The sequence below is a fragment of the Pezoporus occidentalis genome, unplaced genomic scaffold, assembly GCF_034315485.1.
Source record: "Pezoporus occidentalis ecotype Australia unplaced genomic scaffold, CSIRO_AGI_Poc_V1 ctg160, whole genome shotgun sequence".
Taxonomy (NCBI): Eukaryota; Metazoa; Chordata; class Aves; order Psittaciformes; family Psittacidae; genus Pezoporus; species Pezoporus occidentalis.
Window position 1 is genome coordinate 1,608,967 of NW_026913426.1, and position 19,958 is coordinate 1,628,924.

General features: G+C 44.6%; 1 long non-coding RNA gene across 1 annotated transcript in view; it reads left to right on the forward strand.

The window, feature by feature from the left end:
• Window positions 1–5,927: 5,927 nt before the first annotated feature.
• The window catches only part of LOC134160569 (uncharacterized), a 45,635-nt gene continuing 31,604 nt past the window's right edge, over window positions 5,928–19,958 (forward strand). Inside the window, exon 1 of the long non-coding RNA XR_009963602.1 lies at window positions 5,928–6,042. This is a non-coding gene — a long non-coding RNA (uncharacterized LOC134160569). The remainder of the gene's footprint in view (window positions 6,043–19,958) is intronic.

Sequence of the window (19,958 nt, forward strand, 5' to 3'; positions counted from 1 at the left end):
GTATAATTGCTGGGAAAAGACACAAGTTTTTGGCTGCTACCACATCTATCCGTTTCTCACTATTTGCTGAGTGTGTTCTTTTAATTTCATGAATATCAGCTTCCATGAGAAAAAATGGAAAGCAGAGGTTTTCATTGATGACATATGAATGGCTGGAGTTGGCAATATTGTATTTTAAATGCAGACAATATGCTGCTTCATTTTACATGTCTGAGGTTGTTTCTCTTTGTGGGTTGGATGAATGCAGCTCCTAGGATTTCAGTGAAAACGTTTTTGCATGTGAATTCTTTGAGTATATGCCAACATAGGATTAAAATGCTCTCGTTTACAACATTCCTACTCAACCTTATTTGCTAGAACAGTCACACAGAGCAAATACAAAAAGAATCATGTGGGCTCAATAGGAAGAAAATGATGTGAAAATGTTTCTATTCACAGAAATACTTGTTTTGGAGTAGCTCTATTTCAGTCTCGCTTCTGTGTTCTGTACACGATAATGTGTGCATTTATTTTCCAGTAGGGCTCCTCCACGTGCTGTTACGTTGCTCACTGTCACTCCTTCTGTATCTCTGATTCACTAATAAAGTGTTTTTTGTTCTTCTCTTCCTCTCCCTGCATTTCCAGCCTTGCTGAGTGGTTGCAGCTTTGCTCTCTCTCTGCAGCATGTGTTGGTGAGCAGCGGTTTCTGCTGTGATCTTTTTAGGTTTCCTTTTCAGTTGTTGACATTGTTTTGAGTGGCAGAGTGGCTCTGGAGCTCACTCCATGGCCATCCCTCTTTCAACAGGCAGTGCTCCAAATTAGGGACCCTGGTATCCAACTGGGACAATTTCTAGGTGTGACGTTGAAGGATAAATTAGGAGCATCTGTTATGCCAGAAATGGGCTGGCTGTATATAGTCTGATTAAGCAAAGGGGGCTCAGGAACTTGTGGAATTGCCTGAGAATTGCAAGGAAAGGCAGGCAGCGGTATTCACATTTATGTATGTGCATTTAGACACAGACACCTTTGCAAATATGTGAACTTAACGAGGTGTTTGAATTGTTTTTGGCTTGTTGTGTATGAAGGGAGAAACAAGCCACAGAAAAGTACCTGTTGGCTTTTGTACTGTTTTAGTAATTGTCTGCTGTTTAAAAAAGAGCAGGTTTCTGTTTGAGCAGCAAGAACTTCCCAGCAAACATGGATTTGATTCTCAGGGCAGTGTCAAGACCTGTTCCACAGGCTGTGGCACAGTCCAGGGAAGTGGGCAGCCTTTGGCATCAGAGCTCAGGAGTGCAACCCAAGCACTGACCCAGAACCTAGCACTTGTCCAGTTTGCTCTGTCTGAACGTGACCTTGGCCTCTGAAAACTTCTACTTCAGCTCAGGGTGTTGCTGTTTTATTTGAGCTTCTTCCTTCGGGCAGATGGGAGTTTACATTTCTCTGCAGAGATCCCTGATGTGAGTGAGAGCTCAGACGAGCTGCAGAAGGCTCAGCACTGCTCACAGCAGTTGTGAGTGTGTTAAAAACTGTGCAGAGAGAGGAAAAATTGCTGTGATTCTGTCAAAGCTTCTTTGGCAGTTCTGGAAAAATCTTTGCTCTTCCTGAGCAGCATCTCAGGTCCATTCTCCCAGGGCAGAAGTGCAAAGATGGAAATTCTTGCTTAAACCTCACTCACTTCTTATGAGTACCTTGTCCCTGATATGTGCGATTTCATGCCCTTATGTGGAATCTGCTTGTCACTGATGCTGACGGATGCAGGATAAAGTGCACTTTCCTTTGACTGTGCCAAGTGGCTATGCAGCAGCGTGCTGCTGGAAAAGCTAGTGATGGATTCTGTGCAGAGCCAGGGTTGTCTGAGGGAGAGCTGTTCTTGGAAGTATCAGTTTAAAGGGTGTGTGTACTGCTGCCGTAGTGTGCCATTAGGGATGTGATAGTGGAGCAATACTGAGTGAGGTGGACATGCTGAGCCCGTTCCTCCTGTCTGCTTGGGGTTTTTAAGTCCAGAGTGCTTGTTTAAATGATCTCTGTTGTAAATGGGACTACACATATTTAGTTGCCGAGTTCAGTGGCTCTGCAGTCAGGTCTGACGTCAGGGCACACAGGTTTTAGCTGTAGCAGCTAATCCTTGCTACTGAATAATGGGTGACTTTATATAGCAAATATGTTACAATGTCTGAGGTCAGTGGTTGAGAATGAGGAGCCAGAAAGAAGTTTTGTCACGTTTCAATACTTGCTGTAACAAGCCAAGCAGCGAGAGCCACATCTGAGCACCCGTTACAGATCATGTACCTCAGCACTCAGTCTGGTGTGAGAGTTACTGGTGTCAAAGTTCACAGTAAAAGGACCTCTAGGGAGCAGGCAGATACAGGAATTCGGCCAGTAGATGTTGCCCTTCCATTTCTGGTTTTAAATAATATGTTCACTTACTTCTGTAGTCTTCTAGTAATGGCTATTCTTCTCCTTTAATAATTTTCCTGTTTGCCACAGTGCTGCTGTTTCCAGCCTGAAGATTGCAGACAGATGGGTGCAGGCAGTATTCAACCTTTACCTTAGTTTGAAATGTCATGGGAAAAACAATCCCTGTTTCTATGTGCTGGTTTTCACATATGCAGTTGCAGATGCTGGGTGCCAAGAGTGCAAAGGATCTACAGTAACTAACTAGGTCGCTCTTGAAATGTTGTCATATGTTAGGGTTTTGGCCTTTCTCTTTGGTGAGGCTGCAGAAAGTTCTTCGGGTGTAAGCTTTGACTGTACTTAAAGCATGTTATGAATATCTGCCTGCCTGCTTCCTTACTCTGCCTTCTCAGTCTTCCTATTTGTACAAAACACTTGTGTGCTTTCATGGGCTGGCAGTTCCAGTGAGCTAATGGATGGAGGAATTGCTTGTGCAGGGCTTTGACAAATGAGGGCTGCCTGCCTACTGCAGGGTATCACTCTTGTGACGCTCTTGGGGAAACTAAGGAACGTCCAGGCCCTGCTTTACAGCCCTCATCTCCTTGTAAATGCTTCTCTGCCAGTGGTATAGGCTAAAAAACTGAAGGGTGTGCGGTAGTTTAAGATGCAATAACTGAACCTTACGGGCAAGGAGCTGAGGGAGATTGGCTGGTGCAGCAGGAAAGGTCTGTACTGCTTTACTTACCTGTCATGTTCTGCAACTCCCACAGATTTATTAAAACAGGCAAGGCAAAGTTGTTCCAGGAACCAAGTTATGAGTATCTCATGTGGCTTTGTCTTGGCAGCATCTGTCAGGGGTCAGTCAGTGGTGAGAGGCACTGTTTTTGTCACTGCAAGATGCTCTGCAACTGCATCTTCAGGAGTTCATGTCCGCAGTCGTGACCCGCAGGTCTTCCTGTGGCTCTCTGAGCAGAATAACCTTGAAATTAGAAGACTGTGGGCACTGCTTTCAGCTATTGGTTTGGAGAAAAAACATTTTTGAAATGGTTTTCATCATGGTCCATTCCAACCCCAATCAATCACATTTAATTATCTGCCCAGGGCACAGGGTATCCATCAAACTGATCAATACAATGAACATGCAGATTGTATCATCTGTACCGTCTGTTCTTGGCACTCATGCTGTGGGGCTCGACTGTAGATATGTTGATTAGCAGATACGCTGATCACTCATGAAAATTCATTTCCAAAATGAATTTGGATTTGGAATGAATATGGGTTTTTTCCACTTCAGGCAAAGGGAGCCTGAAATCTTGATTACACATAATTATTTATACTCATATTTAGGCCATTTTATATACCCCCAAGGTACTGTAAACTGGTATGAGTTTAAATATGAGGTTAGGTCTGAAATGTTTAAGCATTTCACTCACTTATTGGGTACTTGGAAGAGGAGACAGGATGAGAGTTTTTCTTTCTTTTTTATTAGCTTTAACATATAAGCTGATTTAGATGTCCTTTTCTATTTTATTTTCTCTTTGGAGGTCTGACTTCATCTGAATCAGATATAACCCAGCTGTTTCTCCCAAGCTTTTCCTAGAAGGTGCACTTCTCAGTGGTGGTTAAGGAACATACTCTGAGGGGTGCCTGCTCTCCACAGTTCAAAGTTAATGGGAACTCTGCCTGTTATTTCCCAAAAGTCAGTTGTTGTTCTGTGCTTGAAATCCCAGTATGTGAGGCTGCCTTGTGTCTCAGATTGTGTGGCTGGGAATATCCCTTTCCATCCTTACTGCAGTATGTCAGAGGGAGGCACATCTCTTGTCCCCAGTTGTACTGTTATGTTGGAGGTAACAAGGGTCCTCGCTATGGGCTTTCAAAAGCCTTTGCAACACCAGTCACTTGGCATGCAAAGGACATTTTTGCAATGTTTAGGAATGTCAGACTGTAGCATGTGCCAGTGCAGCTCAGCCAAAACTGTCGCCTGGTGTTTCCACAACAACATGGCCTGCCCAGAGTTCAGTGTCTGCCATCAAAATGCCTTGGGACTACCGATGGCTCAGTGTTCCTTCAAGTCTCAGTTTTTCCATGTAAACCCAGACAGGCCTGGGTGCTAAACCCAGGTTTCTATTAGTGAAATTTAAGCAATAACAGTGTTTTAAACTACATCTTGAAAAACAAACAAACAAAATCCCCAAGCACTTGGCTTTCTACTGAGGCCAAATTTGCAGGATTTTACATACCATAGAAGAGAGATTGATTTATTTTTTTTACCCCCTAATGCATGTCTGGGAACCTCTTTTCCAGAAAATCCTGTTTGAAATTCCTTATATGTGTCTCCAGCTGTCATTCACACTGAATGGCAGCAGGGGCTGGCCTTGCTCCAGTTTTTAAGTGCATTTATTGTAGAGACCAGTAAGTGTTCAAGGGTGTATTGGCAACCTGGAAACATGCTGAGGTCCTGGACCTGATGGTGACCCCACTACAGGTTGACCCACCTGCAATCTCTTGATGTTTACTGTTTGCTTTAGACTGATCCTACCTTATGGTCAGACTCTGCCTCTCCACATACGTGATTCTCAAAGCACTCAAGTTCCAGCCCTGCCTTTAAGTCTGTGGGGAGCAGTGAAACTTGTTTGGGTGCAGCAGAGGCAGAAGGATCTGGCGGTGTGCTACATACTGGTGATAAGGACCTATTCTCCAATAGTCTGTATTCTTCTTTCCTTTTTAACAGATTAGTGTTTATTTGATCTTCCCTTGGGTGTGTTGTCCTCTTTTAATTGCAGGTTTTTTGAGTATTCATACCCCTTTGCTTAGCTCTTAGTTTTGCTAATAAGTTCCTGATGTATGCCAAGATAATGAAGATGATTAATGAAATTGTTACACTCCCAGATTCTTGTTCTAACTCGCTGTCTTTAACTGGTTTCAAACTTGGCTTCTGCACTGTTACCTGCACTCAGCCCTTGGGTTCTAGCCACAGAAGCAGGAAAATGGGAACATGGTTTGTTGTCTTCAGAGACTGTCATGCAAGAATCCCACTGGAAAGTTAAGCAGTGAGGAGGCTGGCAGCGAGCAGCTGGTGATTCAGTCATGAGCTTTACTGGGCCTCCCAGGGAGGTGACACAGGTACTAAGAGCTCACTTGCGCATTTGGCAAAAGGCATGTTCCTCCTGTGCCAGACTGCAGTTATCCCACATGCCATAAAACAGGATGGGCAAAGCTGGTGAAAGAATACATATTAGTACAAAGTGGTTCAGGGGGAATTAATAGATCTCATAATCTGTTATACTGCTTGTTTTTCTAAGTACTTGTACTCTTCCTTCAAGACTAACATACAGCAGTTAAGCTCATTAAAAACACTTTCAGTGGTAAACATTCACCATTTTTCATTTCCTTTGCAAACAGCACTGATCTGATAAGTGTGTTTCCTTTTCCAGAGCTGTGAATATTTCTTTGTAGAAGAAAGTTTGCTATCATAAAAGCAGGCTTAGTAGTGTGTGTGATTCTCTTCCCTCTGACAAGTATTTTGCTTCTCACTATTACTTTTTTTTTTCCAAAGATCTGCCCTGTACAGGAATTTCAGATGTGGAAAGAAAAGAGCTCCTCACGATGATACCATACCCACTGCGTGCCTTGAAAAACAATAAATAGTGCTGGGACACTGCTCAGATAGTATATGTACTGGGGACCACATGCAGTTTGCTTCTACTAGCTTTAACAAAAAAGTATGGCAATGTAAAGCAGATTCATCTTTTTCTGGAAATTTGCATGGATTGCAGTGAGGTTTTAAAATCCTGCCTCGGTTTGAGTTGGCTGTTTTCTCCTTGGGATCCTTTTTCAGGAATGGTCTGAAACAGCATGATGCGAAGCTGGGAATCATCAGAGTTTCACTTCTGTGTTTCCTTTCTGAGTCACTCTTTGCATTCTTTCATGCTTGTGTGGATCCTTCCTTGAGAAGAGCAAAAGACATGGTGAGGAGGAAGGGGCACACAGCAGATGATTTGGCCATAGGACAGTGGTGTCCAGCAGCTCTGGGAGCTGGTTAGTCGATGTAGGTGTAGCACAGTGCTGTGTGTGCCTCTGCCCACCCAGCCTTGTGCTGTCTGCAGTGTGGAGGCTGTTGCAGGATCTTTTCCTTACTGTTTTTCCCTTGGTTGATGCTTCTAGAAGACTTCAGGTGCCCTGGAAGTACAAATCTTAAAGGTTATGTCTCACTGTAAAGCTTGACATATTCCAGCCCCATACAAACTTTTCTTGCACACTGTTCAGTGACCCCACTTATTATCTGCTTTGTAACAGAGCTGGAGAAGAGTCCAGGCACTCAAACTGAAGGAGATTTATGTTTCTCTAGCTTCGAAACGTGCTGAGATCCCTTTGCCAGCAAGGATGTGTTGTGCTGCTGCCTGATCCAGAGCTGTTCCTGGGGCCAAATGCACCCTTAGAAACACCTTGTGTATGAATGATAAAACCAGAATTATTAGTTCTGCTCTTGTTTGAAGAAGCTAACTTTTTCTATAACAAAAACCATGCACTGTAGAGCTAAATGCTACTTTTATTTTCAACTCTGGAATGTTTGAAGCTTGTGATTGGAAATGCAATAAGCTCACCATGGTTTATGGGCGCATCTTGCATACGCATCATCCTTCTACAAACAAATCAGTTGTTATGATAAGGAAAGGATTTTGCAGCCACAGCCGAGACATATTTCCCAGAGTAGCTCTGAAGTACAAACTCTTGACATTGATCTGAAGTGTGAAGAACTTGTGTTCGGTTCCTGCTATTCTGCAGCTTTCTTCTATGACTTTTGGCAAGTCAATTAATCTCTTGATTCCTCCCTTTAATATCTGTAAAATTGCTATGAATGTATTTTCCACCTTACAACAGTATTGTGGGGATCAATGTGTCTGGAGGGTATTGCACCGCACAGTAGTGATTAGATGCTGTGTTAAGCAGGGTCAGGCACGTTGTTCAACTGCGGGCACACAGAGGAGCTCCCTGGATGCATGATCTGAATTCTGCTGTTTCCTCTTGAGAAGGGAGCAGCAGTGTGGGCTCTCTCCGTCTGTCTGCACTAGGTTGAACCTCTGTTTCTAGGACGTGTTATTTCTCAACTACTGTGCACTAAGTCTGCATGTAAGAGGGTATCCTCTCGCCTAATTGCAAAACTGCTTAAAAACACTCCAGACAGCTGGTTTCTAAACCATCCTGCTGGTGTGCTTGCAACATCCTCTTCTCTGTTTCCTCTGGAAACTCACTAACACTCAAATCAAAGAATTAATGCCAGTGATTTACCATTTAGTTATGTAAAGATTGCCCATGTCTGCAGGAGTAGCCTGCAGTTCATTAGCTGGGCCAAGTATATTTAATGCTGCCTCATATCACTGCTGATGTCACAGCTTAGCCTAACTATGTGCAATTTTTTATTTAGATTTTTTTTTTTTCCTAGCTAACATTGCTTTTAGTCCAAAATGTGTTGTTACTAACTCAGCACTAGCATTAGGGCTGAAAACCTCCCATGTATGTAGGGAGGACAAAAGGAGAAAGCTGTTTGTTGGGAAAAGTGGGGGGTGGCTGTTCCGTGGCTTTCCACACAGCTCATGTTTGTGTTAAGTACTGTGGGCAGAAAGAGATTCTGCTGAAAGCCTATAAATCCTGCATGCACAGGTGTTCAGGTGCCTTATCTCCCCCTTGAGGATTTAACCACAGGCTGTTGATGGTCTCCTTAAATGCAGACTCGGATAGGTTCAGTTTCAGCACTAACAGCAGGGATTTCAGCACGTGAAGAAATGTTCAGTATCTGTAGATCTTGCTTTAGAAATGAAATCTTTTGCTTCTTGGAGAAATAGAAACCTTATTGCTTCTGCAGCCAGAGTATGCTCAGACTGGGGAAAGGGTGCCTCATTTGGAGCTGATGGAGATGTGTAAATGAAATGTGAATCCAAATGATTACCAACCAAATTTGTTGGCTAATCCTGCCCTTTAGGGCTGGATAGGATGGGTCCTCTGGTGGGGTTAGTGACTTCCCAAGTGCAGCTCTTGCCTGCATTAGGAGAAAGGTGCCTCTGGTCCTTCTAGGTTTCAGCTAGGAAGGAGGACCAGTTCAGAAGCAGAGCAGGAGACTCCATAAATCTTGTTTGGCAAATTCTGCTTAGAGCATGTTCTGAATCTCCCTCCAAATACTCCTGTGTAAACCTATTGGCTAATTCCCTTCTGCAGCCATATGTAGTCTCTTACTTCTGATTCTAATAATGTATTTACTTTCTCAGTAACCGCGTAGGGATTTGAGAGTTCAAGACTCGTTTTCAGAAGAGATTCTTTAGGCCACATTTGGGTCTCCAAAGTGAGTTTTTTTTCAGTGATGTAGCAGCACTATGATTGCGTGAACACATTCAAGGTGCTCAGGTTGACTGTGACCCTGGTGGATTTGCCATGTTAAACGCTAAAAGTGTTTCTGGCTTTCAGCATGAGTCTCCAGGGAGTTACCTGCCTCTTACTGCACTAGGCACTGAATATGCAATCAAGTGAAGAAGTATGTCCTGTCCTGATGTGAAGGACATGCGGAGAAGGGCACAGGGTGTATGGGGGTGTTTGGAGTTAATGACAAGACTCTTACAGTTGTGAGATGCTCATGGCTGGGACTAACACATAATAGCGATAATTGTTTCTGCCCACATCTGCTGTTTTCTAGGCAGTGAGAAGCACTTCTTGCCATCCTGCCATGGTAATTTCTGGATCCCTAATAAAAAGCCTAAAGGAGCAAATTTGTAGCTTTTGCCAATCAGGAAATAATTGGTTGTGGTAAATAATAAATAATTTTGCATTTGTGAGTTTGGTTGCCAGCCAGGTAGACACACTCTTCCTCTTGCCTTACAGCCAGTCCTATGCTTGTCTTGCTCCTGAAAGGGCTTGGATCACTGGGGCTTGCAAGAGTAGCCTCTCCTTTCAGGCTGAGGCAGAGGGCTCTGGCTGGCTTCTTTCTTTGCATCTAACTGCATGTAAGTGCAAAGAGCTGATGTAAACCATCTTGCAGCCAGCCTTTCCCCTGCTCTTGCAAATGTTTAAATTGTTCTATTTGAATGTTGAAAAAGCTATCATACTGTTTCAGGGGCGCCTGGGCTTTGCTTTGTGTCCCCTGTGGCAGCCAGCTCTAGCTCAGGCTTCAGAACTTTCCTTACTCCAGGGCAAGATTCAAAATTCTTAGAGATGTGTGACCCTGTGTCCAAAGCCAGGAAACTGCAGTTGAGCCAAAACTGTTGGCATCACTGCTGAGAGTTAATAAATACATTCATTCCTGTAGTACATTTTTATTGGCATGAGCGAGGCTTAATACATACCACCTTGTTTTTCTTTTGCCTGAACAAGGAAAGTTGTGCAAGTTGGACTTAGCAGTGATTAAGAGACGTGAGTTGGACTGATAAGATCATAAATATTATGACCACCATGTGTCATTATATCATTGTATCCGAGCTCCTGTGCAGCACAGCCTGTAGAGCTTCATCCTTTATCCTACTTAAGCTAATACATTTTGTTAAGAGTGAGACTTTTCTGGAGACTACCAGTCACTCCTTTCTGGGTTTGAGTTCTTGTGGGCATGCTGCAGAATCACAAGCAGCTGGCCTGTATCAGAGTTTCTAGACAACTTCTGTTTAGTTCCAGAGGTGGTGTTTCTGACACTTCTGCAGAAAACATGCAGAAGTAGTTAAAATTGCCTATGAATTGTCCTGCAGGAATTCCTTGGGGTGTGCTGCTTGTGTATGGATTGCCTCCTTCCAAGAGCTCATCTCCAGCCCCTTATCTCCTCACCTATCTCTCCCTCTGTGTGCCTCCTCTGCCCTCTCTCAAATACGCCTGAGCTGAGCTACTGGGAGCTCTTTGGGTTGATGCTTTGGGGTATTTTGGGCGTTTCCATCAGTTTCACAGATGGCTGGGGCAGTGGCTGTGACCAGCACCTTGCAGAAGCACCACTGCAGCCCCAGCTACCAAAACATGCATGGATGTCCAACACAGTCCTCAAGGTGGGTCAATGGGGTGCTTGTGCACAAACTGACTGGGGCTCACCCATGGAATATTTGAGTCCTGAAGCATAAATTCCCTGGGCATTCATGCATGTACTAATTGGGTGCTCATGCATGAAATACGTCCCTCCAGCATAAGTTATTTGGGTGCTCATACATGAGACACTGGAGTGCTCAAGCATGACCTAATAGGGCATTCCAGCATATACTGGTTAGGCAGCTGTGTATAAACTGATTGGGTGCTCATGCATGTACCAGTTGGGCACCCATGCATGAACTGATCATGTGCTCATACATGAATTAACTATGCACATATGAATACATTAATGAGCAGTTCATGCACAGCCTGATCAGGCACTTGTGTGTTAATGGGGTGCTCATGCATGATGTACTGTAGCATTCCTGCATAAACTGCCTGGATGCGCATGGGTGAAGTCATTTGGCACTCATGCATGAGCTGATGTGTTGCTTGTGTGTATTCTTCTGGCACTCATGCATGAACTAATTGGGTGCTCTTGTGTAAATACTATAAACCCTGCAGTTTATGCCCGATACTCCCATTCTTGTGCCTTCCAAAACCTTCAGCAGTTTGGGTGGTTTGGAATAGAGTTTTAATTGCACAATTTAGCCCTAGAGCTGAGTGGGGCAGTAATTATAAACAGATGGCACAAAAGAAGAGCTCCTTCTCTTGCAGAAATTAATGACCATCAGTTATATATTCTGTGCCATCCTAGAACATCCTCCCAGCTCACACAGTTGCTGTTCCTGTCCTTGCCCTTTGTAAACACTAAATTCCCTAGTTTCAGGTCACTCTGCTGCTCTCCCCAAGCTTCTTTGCTTCCTTGATAGCCTGCAGTTTCAGAGCTCACATTCATTGCTCTCTTTACAGAGAGCAACTTCAATAACTGAGCTGTACCTGTTTCTTTCCCCTTGTGTCCTTGGGTCTTTCCTAGGTAGCGGATGTGCCTCTGTGCTGACTGAAAATTGCTTCTTTTAATCATGAACTGATGTTCAGCTGTTGAGGCCTCATCCCCTAAAGGAATACTCATCTATAAAGGGAATCAACACCCCTGAGACAAGTCAACCCAGCACTTATTTTTAGCATGAAACATCAACAACGAAAAATCGGTGGAATTAGATGATGTTCTTAGCAGTGCCCTGCCTCAGGACCACTGCCACAGCTAGGATGAAGTTGAAGTACTGGTTGCAATACAAGCTGTCACAGTAAATGCGTGCTAAATGTGTCATGTAAGTGCACGCATGCAATACGCATGACTATGGCTCAGGCTGCCATCACCAGATGGCACTGTTACACCCGCCCCGTTCTTCCATCCTTTGTGGTGTTGCTGTAGGATGGGATGCTCTTTAGGGAGAGCTAACGAACAGCAAAAGAGCTGCTGTTCCCTTAATTTCTCTAAGTGGATTCAGTTCATGTGATAGAGAGCTCCCTGGGGACAGGCAGTCGCGCTTGAGGTTTTCTGCAGCCTCTTTGTGATCATTTCTCTCTATAGACTGAGTTGTAGTGTAACCAAAATCAAGTCAGACTAAAAACCCAACCAGCCAGCCCCCCTCCCCAGACGTGATGGCACCACTTTCTTTCCTAAAGACAAACTGATCTGTGGATCACTGGGTGTGAGGGGGAGCTGGTTTGTCTACTTACTCATACAGGCCAGGCATGTGTACGTGCAGGTTGGTTACCAGGTGTATGTTACCTGCACAGCCACGTAACTGTAGTTCTGTTGCTGGACGCAAGGTTTTATTTTTGATTTCCAGGGGCTATAACTGAGGTTTTGCAACCACACATGAATACAATTCCTGCTGAAGTCAATAGGTAGGTTTTGTGTAGAAAACGTTGAAGAAATCAGCTTGGTGGGTGGCATACGTCCAACTTCGTATTTTATTGGCCTTAAACAAGCAGTGCTGCCCTGCTGGTCGCTATTGCCTATTTCCAAGTGGCTGATATTGTGGTTTTGAGGTTTCAGGCAGGAGCCTGTTTGGAAATAAAGCACAAATGAGATACAACAGCCGTCTACAGCCTCTTGTCCTGAGCTCGTGTGGTGCAATTTCAGCAGTCCAGACCTATAAAGGTTTTACAGAGGCATAAAGTAGGAAGTAATAGACCAGCTCCACCCAGGACCTTCCACACCAGAAACACAAGGGTTGGATGCTTCAAGCAGGCTCGTTGCTGCATTTGGAAAGTAGATGGGAAGGTGGCAGCTGCACTATAACTCTGTGCAGCAACTGGGTGAGACCTGGAGCCCAGTTTGGCTTCCTGGGGCTACTGGGGCTTGATACACTGCTGGCTGTGAGGGGCAAACTGCAGGGAGGATCTGGCTGCCTTGGTTAGCACAAGGATGGAGCCTTGGCTGTCCCATGTCTGAGATCTCCCCCTCTCTTTGGTTGTTCATTCTTGCCAGCTGCTTCAGGAAAGGCAGCGTCCATGTGCTGGCCTCTTTTATCAGCCGCATGTTCTTCCAGATTCAAGTGACATGTAATCGTGGCCTCTTAGTCTGTGCGATTCTCCTTGTCAAAATCAAAACCCTTGATTGTGTCCAAGGCAGAGCCTCATTACACTTCATCTTTTGGATGGATGCTGCACTGCAAGTATCAGTACATGACTTGTGTGTACGGTGAAGAACATGGAGTAAAATGTGTCAGGGCAAAGCTTCCTTGCTTTTTGTAAAGGGAATTCATGGAGTCCCTTCCAGGCTTCTGCAGTGACTCATTGGGAAACTTCAGGCAAGTGTGTTGGTTTATGCAGGTATAAACTGAACATGGAAACATGTATTTATGTGATGAACAAACTCTCACTAGAGAAGGACCCCGGCTTCTGTTTCTGACTCTGCCATTGATCACCACGTCATCTCAGCATGTCGGACCTCAGTTTATGGATTGATAAAAGGGAGATAAAAATATTACCCCCCAGCAGGTGCATTTTGGAATTAATTACTAGTTGTAAAGCACCTTTAGACTCATCACTGTGAGATAAGTTACCCTGGCAAGTGGGGTGATTCATTCTGGTCCTCTGCAGTGCCCTAAACTGTGGCCTGGATTCTGCACTGTGGAAGGGACTGTTGATGGAGCTGCAGTGTGAAGGTGGGCAGATGCCTTCACCTTGCCTCTCACCTTGGGAGGTGCTATCCCCTTCTCCAGCTGCATCGCCTGCTGTGTAGGACCAGACTCTTCAGTTATACATGGCATCGTGTGGAGGGGCAAACCTCTGAGCTCATCTGAGCAGCTGGTACCCTAGTACCAACAGAGGGCATCTGTGTGCTCTGCAGGGCTGGAGCCTCGGTGTCTACCAGCTTGCTGTCAGGTAACTGGAGAAATAGTTGAGCAAAGTCGTTGCTTTCATTAGGTAAATATAAAATATGGAGCAGCCCTTCCCACATTTGTTGCTCCCTGCTCAGATTATTCATTTCCACACCATTAAAACGCGAATGTAATTGCTGCCCTTTAAACTAATTCATGTAAAAACTTTTTCTCCAGCCACTGCGTAGTCTTTTAATGAAAGCTGGGGCTGAGCAGGCCAAGGGTGGAAATTAAAGCATTACCGAAGTGCTCCACTCAGAGCTGCATTCCTGAGGTATCTTATCTGATCCTGTACAATTGCCACAGGCCTTTCGGGCTGGATCCTGCTCTGCTCTATGCTGAGCTGAGGCAGCAGCTCCCTGAGCAGAGGTGGTGGCTTTCACCACTGTAAGGCTGGTGCAAGTGAGGAGACAGTTGGACCTGCTGCCTCCTTTCTGGCAGGAATGAACTGCACCACTTGAAGAGCAGCCTTAATTGCTGCTTGAATCAGTTAGGCCATCTTTAATCAAATCCTCCTCCCCCCTGCTTTGACATGTGATTTTTATCTTTTTGCCTGTCAACACTATTTAGTTATATTAATGGCTTTCCTGGCATGAGCCAACAAGGTTTTTAATCTGTTTGATTTTTGGTAATTCTTTCTCTTACACTAGGAATAACCCCATCGTATTTGCATACCAGAACTACCCCAATTTTGCCCCAAGCTTGCACAGTGAAAAGGAGTTATTCACACAAGTTATCCCTGGCGTGCCTGCAGGGACTGATGCTAAGCTTCAGCTGACTTACAGCAGTGTGAACTCTGAAAGCTGTGTCCCCAGGACTTGTCCCTGAGAGGATGTCTTATGGCCAGAGGGAAGTCAAAAGGGCAAGAACTAGTGGGTGGCCCCACTTCCTTCTTCACCGCTGAGCAGCAGGACAGTGATCATCCTTACTCAGAGCGAAGTGTAAAGTTACAACCAAGGCCAGAGTAAGTTATTACTCAGCACAAATAAGCCTATAATGATGTGTCCATCTGCATTTCCAAATAGGAATTTAACATGAAGCTAAACCAATTAAAGTAGCTGGAGCTCTGGAGCTGCTGTTGAGGAGTGACAGTAATGCCGTGTGGGAGCAGATGCTCCCAGGCCACTTGGGCACGAGTGAGAGGAGATAACAGAAACCAGAAGTGAAAAAAGACACAGTGTGGCTGATCCTTCTGCTGATGCGGCGTTGTTTTGCACCGTGTACTTTCTCGTGCTTTATGGAGTTTAATTTTAAGCATCTCGGTTGATGGGGCTTCTATAGTTTCCCTCGGGAACTTGTTCCTTAGCCTACCCTAAATTTCCCTTCATCTTTATCTTAGATCTTCCCTTTTTAAATCACACTAATGAAGTGAAATACTCCTTTCCCTTTTCTCTGTCTTTCTTATGATATTAAAATATATTCTTCCACACCTGGGTTGGCCGGGAAGGATTCAAATTCATCCCACAGCCATGCTGGAGCACTGAAGCAATGCTTAACTATGGGAAAGGCTTTGTAATAAAGCCCCTGCAACTGCGGCCAGTTGTAGACTCAGATATGGACTTGCCTTTGTAGGTCTCATCTTTGCTGTTAGCTTTCCTCTCATCTTTGTGTTTCAGTATATCCTGTGTATAGTAGAAGAGCAGGAAAATACGTATTCTCCAGAATTTAGAAGCATCACAGGAGCACTGAGAGCAGGGTGGGTTCTGCCAGGACTGTGCTGAGAGTGCACAAGCAGATAGGACTTCATAACCAACCAGCACAGGGAACCTCCAGAAATGGGGCTTAGAAAACAACATGCCAGTGGGTGTTAGCCTCTTCTAATGGACATCTGCTTCTCTGTTAGATATTGATTTTACTGGAACTCCACAGAAAAAGGGAGGTTTTCTTCTGATCTTCTGGGCTACCCAAAAAAAACTGAAACAAAAAGAAATCCAATTGATTGAAACCAAAGTGGTTTCTTCTGTGACAGCTTAAAGAGACTTTCCAAGCTTTTTAATATTTTTAGTAAAAATGAACTAAGTATTGACCTGGATAGTTTCTTTTCCTATACTTTCTACCACTCTGGAAATGCCTTATACAAGCATTTGCTGAAAAGTTACACACAGTGTTTCAGAATGAGCTGACCAGATTGAGAAAACAAAAAGCCACACTTCATTTGTCCTTCTCTGATTTTAATAAAAACTTAAATTGAGGTTTTTATTTGCATAGAGATAAAAGACTCAGAGGAATGTTGGTTTTAACATTGCATTTATGCATCTTTCTTTCAAAACATCTCAGAGTGGAAGGGAAACAATGTAGGGAATAAAAGAGAACAAAGGCTCGATGCAGAAATGAGCATGATGACAGTGCAGTGAGGCACTTTATGACCAGAATTGTTCAAACAGCTGGAGATTGTATTACACCGTTTATCATGTTTAAATCTGTGTCAAAATGACATATATTGTGGAAGTTTTTGTGTGAGATTGTGAAGTAGGTATTATATGAAGAAGTCAGCCATATGTTAGAATATCCTTCTGGGGACCAGAAATCTAGCTGAGACTAAAGGGAAGGGTGAGTTCAGTAAAGAAGTCATCTTCTCTTGAGACAGAGGTGGTGATATGGGCTGCATACAAAATACTTGTGTGGTTTCCAGAGCTCCAGGAATCCTATGCTTTATTTGACTTTTTCCCCCCAATTTTCATCTCTTTGTAGAATATCTTTGGGTTTGAGGTATGTTTTCCCTTAATATTTTATTTTATTCTATCTTAGGGGGTGCAAATCAGTTCCTTTTCCCATTTTCTTCAGCCTGTGCCAGTCCCGAGTGCACATTACCTGTGGCTGCCTGCCTGGGCCTCACATGTGGTGGTTCAGTTTTCCCTAACTCAGAGAGACTTAGTCTTGTCACCACGTTCTGCTTGTGAATGCTTCTAAAATCTGCAAGTCAGCAGTAGCGTGGGCCCGGCAGAGCCCCCCAGCAGATGGACAGATTGAGTTTCACCCACTAAATGTGTTTCAAACTGCGAGAATTCAAGCAGCTCTCAGTTTCTGTGGTCATTTGTGCTAATAAAGTTTGACAGACTGAATGGTAATGGAAAGTAAACAGGAGAGGGGGTGCTAACAAGGTCATAATGAAGCTCACATTTAAATTGAATTGAATCGACTATATGAACACTCATGAGAAACACTTTGTCTTTCTCCTCTAGGCTGTTGTGCAGCATGGGGTAGCAAATGGGCAGTTTGTGAGTGGCAGATAAAAGGAAGCTATAGCTATTCTGCAAGGACAAATTATAGCTAGCTTGTAAAGGAAACTGAAGCTAGAAAGGAGGGAAGCAGGGCAGGATGCCTCTTCACAGGAGGCCACCGGTGACAGCAGCTCACTCTTGCCCTCTCGTTGCTGTGACTCCCAGCTAACCACACTTAACGTCTCCAGTGTAATTCCCATTGATTTCAATGGCAGAAGCCTGCAGGGAAACGCTGATCTGGGGTCAGATTTTACCAGATGTGAACACTCTCAAGTCCTCTTAAATCCGATCTTGAGCTCGGGACTGCTTCACTTCTTGCAGGAGGGGGCTCATCCCAGAGCACGTTGACTCCAGATCCTTTAATGAAGTCTGTGAATTGCCGTGGTGGATCTTTTAATTTACTCTATTTTAAATAATGGCTGGGTACAGACAAACGAGTTACTTGCATTCTCCCGCGCGTGCATACAATGACTATGTCATAGCCGAGGAATTGGGCTGACTTATCCAGAGCTGTTGGCTCTTTCTTTCCAGGCGTGCTTTCCTAATTCCAGATGGATAAGAAAACAGTGGTGTGCAAGGAACCATCCCCCTCCTTCCCCTCCTCTCAACTTTGGCATAGTTGTGTTTATTGCCTGTGACTGAGGGAGTTTCAATATCCTTGCAAAGTTCTGTCTGAGGCGAGCAGAGCATTATTGGTGCAAAACCCTCTGTAACCATCAGATGCTTTTCCGTGACTCAAAACCATTTCAGGCTCTTTTGTAATAAATGTAAATGGCAAACCAGAGGTCAGGGATGGTCTCAAGGGCAAAGGCTTGTGTCTAATCTTTGTTTTCTCTTTATGAGCTGCTGTAACAACTTTGAAGGTATGAAAGAAATCAGCAGAAATGTGAGACGAGGCAGTCCTATTAGGAAACTGGTACATAGCTCCTCAGACTGTTCCTTGACCTCCTTTGAAACAGCTATGGGGCCAGGATCCTCAGATGGTGCAGAAGCATGAATGTTGCTGCGGGTTCACTTCAGCAGGGATTTAGTGTTTCTGTTCAGTGATAGCTTCCTTCCCCCTCCACAAGATGTTGCAGCAGACATTTTCAGCCATTTTAATCTTGATTTTAAGATAATGCTTTTCTTTATGTATTTTTCAAATGCCTGTAGAGATGACAAATTGCTTGAGCTTAGTGTTCCTGGATGTCTTCAGGAAATGGAGCCAGTTTGTAAGATAAAGGGTTTGGACTTGCAGGCATCTTTAAAGCCAATCCTCCTAAGTCTCCTTAGGAATCTGTGTAGATAAGGGCAATTTGGGGTTGAACTCTTGGTTTGGATTATGTTCTTACCTTTACAGAAACAGGGTCTTCACCATTTAAAGATGTTTTGATGCTGTTTGCAAGTGTGGAGGGGTAACAGTGCCAGTTTATTGGTCTGAATGCTCAAGTGGTTTTTAATAGTTTGCATATTTCACTAATGCCCCCTATACATGCTTGACTCTCTGGCTTGAAAGCCAAGAAAGGAAAGAAACCAACCTGAATTCCTTCTTTTCCAACAGGATGTTCCCTTTACCGCTCCACCCCACATAAGATGTTGCATTTTGGGGCTGTTACACTTGGGGCAGGAGAAGCAAGATTTGCAAAGCTGCCCAAGGCAGAGGAAGTCTTGGTGCTTGATCTGTTTGTGACTGGGTAGGAGGCTCAGGTATGGTCTGGGAGCCCCAGCTTTGGTCCCTTCCTGTTTAAAAGGCATCCTGATCTCCTCCTACCATACTGGAAGCTCTTTCAAGGTGGTGGACTTGCTTAGGCTCCCTGCAGTGCTCCACTTTGCAGGGATATGAAGAGGAAGGACTCACAGTCTGATGTAATGGCCAACCAAAGATGACTGCTGTCCCTGGTCCCCCAGGGGTCCAAACGAGGCAGCAGATTGATCCTGCAGCCAGATACTGTTTCCCAGCAAACAACGTTACCCAACAAGTTTGCTGTGTACCAGGAAGAGATGTCATCCCATTTCTCACTGAGGCGCTGCATGCCTGCTATAATTGATGCTGTTTCCCAAACCATCCCATGCTGTTCAACCACATTAAATATTGTGCTGAAGCTAGTTAAGATGACAGTTTGAGAATGTTTTCATTAACTTTGCTGAATTTCCTTCCCCTTGGGCTCTGGCTCTTGGAACTTTCAAAAACTGATTTAGAGCATTTTTCCTTTATTATGTTCACACCGGTGTTAGCGTGTAGGTTGACACTGGACTTACTGCATATAAGGGCCATGATGATGCTCTGCAGGCTGGAGCACCTCTCCTGTGAAGGCAGGCTGAGAGAGATGGGCTGGTTCCACCTGGAGAAGAGAAGGCTCTGGGAAGGCCTTATAAATGTCTTCCAATACCTAAAGGGGCTGACAAGAAAGCTGGAGAGGGACTTTTTACAAGGGCCTGTAGGGACAGGACAAGGAGGAATTGCTTTAAACTGACAGAGGGGAGATTTAGATGGGATAATAGGAAGAAGTTCTTCCCTGTGAAGGTGCTGAGGCGCTGGCACAGGGTGCCCAGAGAAGCTATGGCTGCCCCATCCCTGACAGTGTTCAAGGCCAGGCTGGACAGGGCTTGGAGCAAGCTGCTCTAGTGGAAGGTGTCCCTGCCCGTGGCAGGGGGCTGGAACTGGATGAGCTTTAGAGTCTCTTCCAACACAAACCAATCCATTATTCTGTGATATTAGCATAAAGATGAAGCATTTCTTTATTTTAATCCAGAGGGATGTGACTGACAGGCCTTTAGAACACTGAGTATGTGACACATTCAATCCTCCTTTACCTGCGGGTCCGTGCAGTGCTTCTGACACTGCTCAGCATCCCCCAAGCTGCAGTGTCAGAACAGCTGTGGTGGTTCCTGTGCTCTGCAGCTCAGGCCAGTCCCTGTACAGCACCTGAGGAGCCCCTGTGCATGGGGTTGCAGCACAAACATGCAGCCAGGGCAGGTTTTTGACTTGATGGTTTCTGACTTGAAATTTTCATTTGTAGGGTTATTTGATCGGAAAAACATCATTTGAGGAAAAGAGCGC